The sequence below is a fragment of the Scomber japonicus genome, chromosome 4, assembly GCF_027409825.1.
Source record: "Scomber japonicus isolate fScoJap1 chromosome 4, fScoJap1.pri, whole genome shotgun sequence".
NCBI lineage: Eukaryota > Metazoa > Chordata > Actinopteri > Scombriformes > Scombridae > Scomber > Scomber japonicus.
In genome coordinates, this window is record NC_070581.1 from 21,872,016 (window position 1) to 21,880,450 (window position 8,435).

An 8,435-nucleotide genomic window follows, 5' to 3' on the forward strand; every position below is an offset into this window, starting at 1 on the left:
AGTGAAAAAGTGGGCCTTTAGTTGTTTGTCAGTTATCGTTCTACACAAGACAAGTCAAACTGAAAAAAAATTTCAATCATTTTGAACTATTATCACACACACACACACATACACACACAAACACCTACCCGCACACACATGACATCTTTGTATTGTATTCATTTGTCCAGTCAGCACTTTGTTGGATTGTTTGGATCTCACCCAGGCTCATGATTGGTAGACTGTTTCTGATCCCTGCAGAGTTCATGCTGCCGGCCACACACTCAGTGCTCATTTATAATATTTATCTATAGCAGCAGAAAAGGACTCAGCCTGCTTCTGCTGTAATCCCACTTTAATAAAAGGTGATTCCGTTTGATTAATTTTTGACTTATTATATAAGATGATATTATGACATAGACTACTGCAGCAACAGAAATATGTGCTCAACTTCCTCAAAACATGTAGCTATATTTTCTTTTGTCCAGTTGGTTAGAATTAAACAAGATAAACAGCATAAACTGCCTGTTAACCTCATAGGGAAACCTCTCCACATATGGTAGGGGTTCAACATAACCTGATGGCCCGATGGCTCATGATTTCACCGTCCATTTGGAGGATTATGCGTGCAACAATTACAAACCCCTTCGCAAAGAATATAAACATGAGAGGAATACAAGGAAAGACTGGCTTCTGGTGCCATCATATACAGTAGGTGTCAATCGTGTCATTCACATGTTTAAGGAAGGGAAGGACAGGAGGGCAGAGGAAGAGGGGAGTGGTGTGGTGTGGAGGAAAAAGGGGGCAGGGGTGAGGAAAAGGGAAGACAAGAAAACAGGAAGAAGGGATCAGGAGAGAAGTTGGAGGAAGAGAAGAGAGATGAGGTGATGGTCAGAGGGGAGGAGAGGAAGTGATTTATCTTTTTTTTTTTTTAAGATTTTGTTGACATAGATGCCTTTATTTATCAGTAGACCGACAGGAAACATGGGAGAGAGAGGGGGGTGTGACATGCAGCAAAGGACCTCCGATCGGAATTCGTACAGGGGTCGGCTGTGTATATGGCATGCACTCTAACCACTCGACCACCTGCGCGCCGTGATTTATCTTTTAATAGAGCAAATACACTAGGACTCAATTGTGTTCATTTAGAGAATACTGTCGCCTGTTTTAGGGGGAATTGTCCTTTGAAATCCAGCAGCACATTATTTGGTGACACATAAAGTTGATTTCAAACCATGGGTGTATGTATTTTTAGCTGCTGTGAAGTGTAACCATCTGACGTCTGGGGACACAGACCAAGAAATAGATTCCACCATTTAAATACGGCACAGGGCTGGCTGGTGGTAGGATGGTGGCCCTAGAGAGAGGATGAGGAGAAAAGTGCACGAGGAAAATATGACTGAAATGATTATTCCATTATTCCATCTGTACGGGTCTCTTGGAGACCAACTGAAGAAAATCTAGCCCACCCACATAGGTTACAAGACCTAATTTTTCCTGCTCTTCCCGCCATGAGTGCTAAATGCCAACTTGGGACAGTTATGTCCTTTTTACTGTCAACATGGTGTGCGGTAGAGAAACAAGGTCAGATTTTTCGAAAATGGCACACCCAATGCCCCCTTTTTAATAATTTTGACCTTACCACGGGGGGAGCTCCCTTTCAGTTTCCTCAATGGGCTAATAAGGACATTAATATTTTAGCAGATGTTTGGGAAGAAAGTGGGATGAGATCTTTTGACAATTTATGTTTTCTGTATAATGTTCCTAAAACCTCTTTTTTCTTTTACCTTAGACTCAGACAAGCTATAGTGTTCCATGGGGTGAAAATTTGGTAACCCATCCGCTCCATTCTTTACTAAATGCCAGAGGTCAGACTAAAGAGTTAACATCAAAAATGTATGCAAACCCTTAAATATCGATCAGACTTGGAGCAGAGATCTTGACATTTCTGTTGAGGATATGTGTTGGACAACTGTCTGGAAAAACTTAGATCATACTTCTAAAAACCCAAATCATAAATTGATACATTTTAAATTTATACATAGGAGTATACTTACTCCTTGAAAGCTTCATTTAACGAAACTTATATCCTCCCCGAACTGCGAGCTCTGCCTAAATCATGATATTGGAACTTTTATGCATATCTATTGGCATTGTCCAAAGAGTTGACATTTGTTTGTTTTTTTTGTTTTCGTTTTTTTGTGTTTGTGTTTGTTTCATTTTGGTTTTTGTTTTATGTTTCTGATGAAAAACCTTAATAAAAATAATTAAAAAAAAGATTATTCCATAATGAAGGTAATCAATACTAGCCATAGTTCTTTGACTTATACTGTGAACTTTTAAGGTGCAAAAAAACCTCTTTTCCAAGCCAGTGTCTCACTATAGGTGATGAACACAATTTTTTTGCCAAAGTTATAAAAATGATGGTTATTTCCCTTGAGATTTCTGGGATTGTGTTTTTCTCTGAGCTCTTCTCACTAATTTGAAGTGTGTGGAACTTTAAAAAGAGTTGATCTCACACATTTCCATTAAAAATCAATAATATTTGTTCATAATTCTGTTGTTGTCATTTTCATCTGGGTCGAATATGGTGTGTTTGGCAAAGTTATTTGGTCCAACATTGGGCCAAAACAGAGCCAGTTGGGCTGAGACATGGCTCTGTCATGGACCATCTGGGCCTGTGTTTTGGCTATACCAGACCACTTGATAACCGTAAGTCATTATTGTATTTGTGGGCTGTGTGGTCGATCACTGGGCTGAACCAGTTTTGCTATACATGCACGTCTTCTGCACCCTCTGCAGGAGATACACTCTGTTTAACCTCTCAAACACTAGGCCTCTGGCACAGGGTGCTGCCCGAAAATGACATACCCAAAATGAATATAGTATATCTCTGCAACTACAAGGTCTATATGAACAATCTTGGTATCATAATAAAGGGAACACTTGTGAGATGTTTGCAGAAGTGAAAGCATCAGCATATATGTTACTGGGTCATAGTAAATGAAGATTGAACACAGCAGAAATTACAGATAGTAGGAGCGCAGTGACTGCGTGCATGTCTGTGCGTAACTGGAGGACGGCTGTTACTATTTCATGCAATAATTTGCTTGGTGTTTAATTTGAGTTGTGTTGAGCTGTAAATGGTTGTGCTGGCTCACTAACTGAGATTCTTTTGAACAAAATGGTGTATCATATGACTACATTGGTGCATGTTTGACTGTCCTGGAGACGTTTTTATGTCGAGAGTGCGCCTTGCCCCTGCCGCCGGGAGCTCTCGGGCTTAAGAGGTTAAAGAACCAATATGTAATATATTTACTGTACTAACTCATAAAATGACCATGATAGAGATCAAAGAAACATGCTAAGTTGAAATACTGGCTTCTTCAGCTATAATACTACAGTCAGTATGTTCTCCTTTGAAATGTCCATTTCCAAGAGTTGCAATGATTAATCGATTAGCCCATTGAGAGAAAATGACTAACTTGATTGATTCACTGTATCAGTCACTTTTCAAGCAAAAATACCAAACATTTGATGCCTACAGTTTCATCAAACTGATGATTTACCGATTTTCTTTATAATATTTAACAGAAAATTGCAAATTTTAAAATTTTAGAATTTTAGAAGAGGCAAATTAAAGACATCACCATGGAAATTGTGAGTGGCATATTTTTCACAATGACTTTTAACATTTCATTCAATAAATGATTAATTGATGAATCAAGAAAATATTCATCACATTATTCCATAATGAAGGTAATCATTACTTGCAGTGATAGTTATTTGTCTTATACCGTGACCTTTAAAGGTCCAAAAAAACCCTCTTTTCTAAGCCAGTGTCTCACTATACAGTAGGTGATGAACACACATATTTTGCCAAAGTTATAAAAACTATTGTTATATCCTTTGAGATTTCTGGGATTGTGTTTTTCTCTGAGCTCTTCTCACTAATTTGAAGTGTGTGGAACTTTGAAAAGAGTTGATGTCACATATTTCCAGTAAAAATCAATAATATTTGTTCATAATTCTGTCTGCATTTTCATCTGGGCCAAATATGGTGTGTGAATTAATGAAGTGGTTTGGTAAAGGTTTAGTTGAGGCTAACATCTGGGGTCAGTGCTGAAACTTATTTGGTCCAACACTGGGCCAAAACAAAGCCAGTTATGGTCATACAATGAGCTGAGATATGGCTCTGTCATGGGCCATATGTGGTCTTCATAAAAACTTAGATCCAGACATTCAAACCTGTGGTTTACGGCTGACTAAATCCACCTGTTTTTTCCACAGGTACCAGAGGACCGTAAGTCATTGCTGTATTTGTGGGATGTGTGGTAAATGCCTGTTTTTGTTTTGGCCTGTGTGATTCTGCTCACTGCCAAACACTTTATGTGTCACCATGTAATGTGGTGCTTTCACGTATTACTGTGAGATCAGGTTGATGCCCATCTCAACATCCAAGGTTGCCAGATATAAAACAATGGCACGCAAACACAGCATGCTGTAGCCATGGCAGCAAGCAAGCAAACTGGATCAACTGAGATACATTCAACCCGACCTAAAAAAACCACATGAGCTTTGAGTCTGGGGAGGAGGGGCAGGGCAGGGGATGACTCTCCAGTATTTTGATTTGGACTGCAGTACCAATTTTAAATACTTTCTGTCAATGTTATGTATTTCTCCTTTAAGTGTTAATCACCAAGGATGACAACAGTTTAGTTAAAACCAACAAAAGGTTCACTGCTGATCACCAGTGGTGTTTTGTATGACATATTTTAGAATTAGCTTTCATCTCTGTGGCTCCTGCCAGCATTTTCAATATCTATGGCAGAAATCTCTCCTTAAGTTCAGATATTGCTGTTGCTCTGTCTCCATTTATTTGAGAAAGGTTTAAACCTACAGTAACTAACCTGAGGTTTGATCCAGTGAGCACAACCAATGCCATTGTGTTCTTTCTTTTATTGTTCACTGCTAGTATGTTTCTGCAGATCTTTAGTTAATATAAATGTCGTTAACATCAGTTTGTTTAAATACACGTAAACAGGCAAATAATCTTAGCACTGATCCTTTGGTTAAATTATGCCTGTATTCAATGATGATCAGTCAAAAAAAAAAATCAGATCAGGTCTTTTATCTGTAAAACTCCTTACAGAACTACTTACATAAATAAAGCTTTCCTGAGCTGTTATTTTTCTTCTTACCGACAGGTGTGCTCTTGTACAGCTTTTGGAGATATGCACTTGTTCTCCTTTCTTAATGTTATTCTTCTCTTTTTCCCCATTGACTTGCATGGTTTCCATCTGGTTTAATTTTCAAAGCTTCCCTGTTTGGCTTCATGTGCTACCTCAATGCCAGTAAACAGTCATTAAAAGGCCCCTTGACCCCCACCTGGCTTTTGGTCTGGAGCACTTTTAGGACTTTTCCTGGGCTGGATGTAACATTGTTGCACTTCATCTCAGTGTGAGCTGATTTTTGATTTTCTAAGACTGGACGTACTGTTGTTGCACTTTTTGGGGGCTCAAATATAAGATCTTGCCAAGGACACCAACAACGCCAGTCCTGGCACAACAATCTGTGAAGACATTATCACCTTTTAAAGTTGAAATGGCAAGCTTGTTAGCAGTAAGTTGCCAATTTGGACTTTCAGCAGACATAAGCAAACATTCATTTGGAGTCATGTTTCCTGCCTTCCGATGAATATAAGTCCAATAGGCACTCTTTTAGCTGTGGTTTGGTCTCTTGAGGGAAATATGTGGCTCTTTAGCCGCTAAATGTGCCACTATGCTTCACCATCTTTTCCCTTACTTTGTCTGTTTGCCATTTGGAGATCCAACATGTTTTGTACTACATATCTCACAAAATTTTGGAATCACTGAAGATCTTTTTAGTCAATGACAATGACCTATGCCTAAGCTATGCTCACATTATCTTGGAGTATAATGTCATTTAAAAGCTGGCAGAAGTCATAAAGAGGACCACATCCTTGTTGGTTGCTCAAAGCCACACAATCAAGTTCCCCTCCCAATTCCCCAAGCTGCAGCAGTATTATAGACTAATCTTTAAAGCAAAGAGGAGAGTCAGATGCCAGCCAAACTGCTCACACACAGCACGTAATCCTTTGAACGATGAACCATTCTCCTAAAGTCGAATTGCCTGTCAAATTGCATTAGAAAGCATTTCATTTTTATGTTGTTCTGAGTTTGCATGAAGGATTAGAGCGTTTATCAGTATTCAATCAATACCTGCACATAACACATCCAAAATGCATCACCTGTGTAATTGTTGATGTGAAAAAACCTGTGAATAACTCATTTAAAAAAAAAACCCAAAAAACACATTTCCAGTTATTCAGTTGTAAGGAAGAGAGCATTTTTGCAGCTGCTTTGAATGATAAAATGATCTCATGTTTTTATAGCAGACAATACTAAAGAAACCTGTTTGTTACTAGTTGTGATGAGGGGCAACTGGAAAACTGCATTTTTAAAAGATTGCACCCACAGCAGGTCTTTTATTTAAACTCTTAGTTGTAGTTTTTGTTAATCCACCATGATTTTTAAATCTGCATTTTAAAGCTCTTGGCTTAGAGTGAAATCAGCTTTTAAAAAATTGCGATTTAACCATGTTTAACTAAATGCCTTTGTGTGTATGTGCACGTGCATGCAAGCATTATATTTGACTTATTTTTTACAGTATAGGTCCATCATATCCCTTCCTGTGCTGTCTTACTCTCCTCCTGGCTTTAGCAGTGAGCTTTGAGCCACAATCTTCACATCATAAAAACTAAAAATATCTCTGTCTGTGTGGCAGAGGGGGAAGATTATCTGAGCCATCAAACCAAACACTTCACAGTCTGGATCAGACCTCTGTATTCTGCATGTTTCTCATGCAACAAAGCCATGTGTCAGCGAATACACAATGATTGATCTCTGCCAGTGGACCATGGGAGTGTTGTATAATAAATATTCTTCATTAGACTGAAGAACATGCATACAATAAGAGCCTTCCAGAGCTGATAAATCTGGGGGATTTTTACACTCAAAATGTCAATATCAGTGTTGGTTTTTCCACAGCTGTTATTTACGAGCTGGACAACCTGCCTCCTCTTCATCCTTCACTTTGAGAGACTTTGAAACGTAACCAACCAGTCTCACTTGAATCAATCCTGATCCATCACTGCAATAGATGAGATTCCAAAAATGTTTGATTGATTGATTTTTCTTTGTGTGTGCAAATATTATATTCTTTGTGCATCATTTAGACTCTTATCATACCATTTTATAATAAGGTCATGTAGAAACATGTAGATTTTTTCCATATTTCTATGAGAACAGTCAGAGTCAGATGACATGCAGTCGATCTGAAATACCCTTTTCTATGTAGGTGGATTACAGCTAATTTGTAGGCATATCAATTAATGTATGAATTAACTGATGATCCATTACATTTTAATTAATCACATAAACCTGTAGTGACTTGATCACCTGTTAATGGTGAGTGAGGAATACAGCAGGCATTCATGTATTAAATCACAAGTTATGTTAATCGTGTGTTTTATAACCTTATTAAAAAATATTACAATATGTGTTTTTACTTAATATTGTCACTTTGCAGTCTGTTTATGTCAACATTGCTGCAGCAGTTTATTTTATGTTTAGAAATGAACAAAAGTAGCTCACTACTTGAAGTCATAATGTCTCTCATGCCTTAAGGATCAACATGCACTTATTTACAGCAAATTCCAGGACAATAAATAAAGATTAAAGAAATATTTGGATGCATAGAGGTAATCCTACACAGGTAAGATACAGTCTAGACTCACTGCCGTCCAATTAAGCCTGCTCCTTTCCCCTCTCTTCACAAATCCTCCTGCCCAGAGGGGAAAGATGTGCTCTCCCTGAAAGTGTTCAGTTGTGTTAAACCTCACATACTTTGCTGTCCTTCAAATTCTGAAGTGAACTACAACTCAGTCCTTCTCTCTTGCCCGTTTTTTACAGAGCACAAAGACTGGATGGATTTTGTATTAATTGGACCACTGACAGGCGGTGTGAAGAACTATGACTTTCTGAAGTGAACACCCAGAGAAACTCTCTGCATTTCTTTTGAGAGGCATGAAATTGCTGAAAAATATTTTATTTGCATTATTTTAATTGATTACTTTTTTCTATTAATTGATTCTTTTTGTCTATAAAATGTCAGAAAATGGTAAAATATATTGATCACCATTTCACAGCCCAAGATGCAACCTACAATATTCTTGTTTTGTCCAAATTAAGAGTCCATAGTCCAAAGATATTCAGCTTTCTATCAGAAGAGTAAAGAACCCAGAAACCAGAGTGGTTTAACTTTTATTCTTAAAAAGTAAAAAAAAAAAAAAAAAAATTATGATAATGAACTGTCATTGATTAATCTGATTTGTTTAATTGATTTTTCAAGTTATGACTTTTTGCAGCCCCATT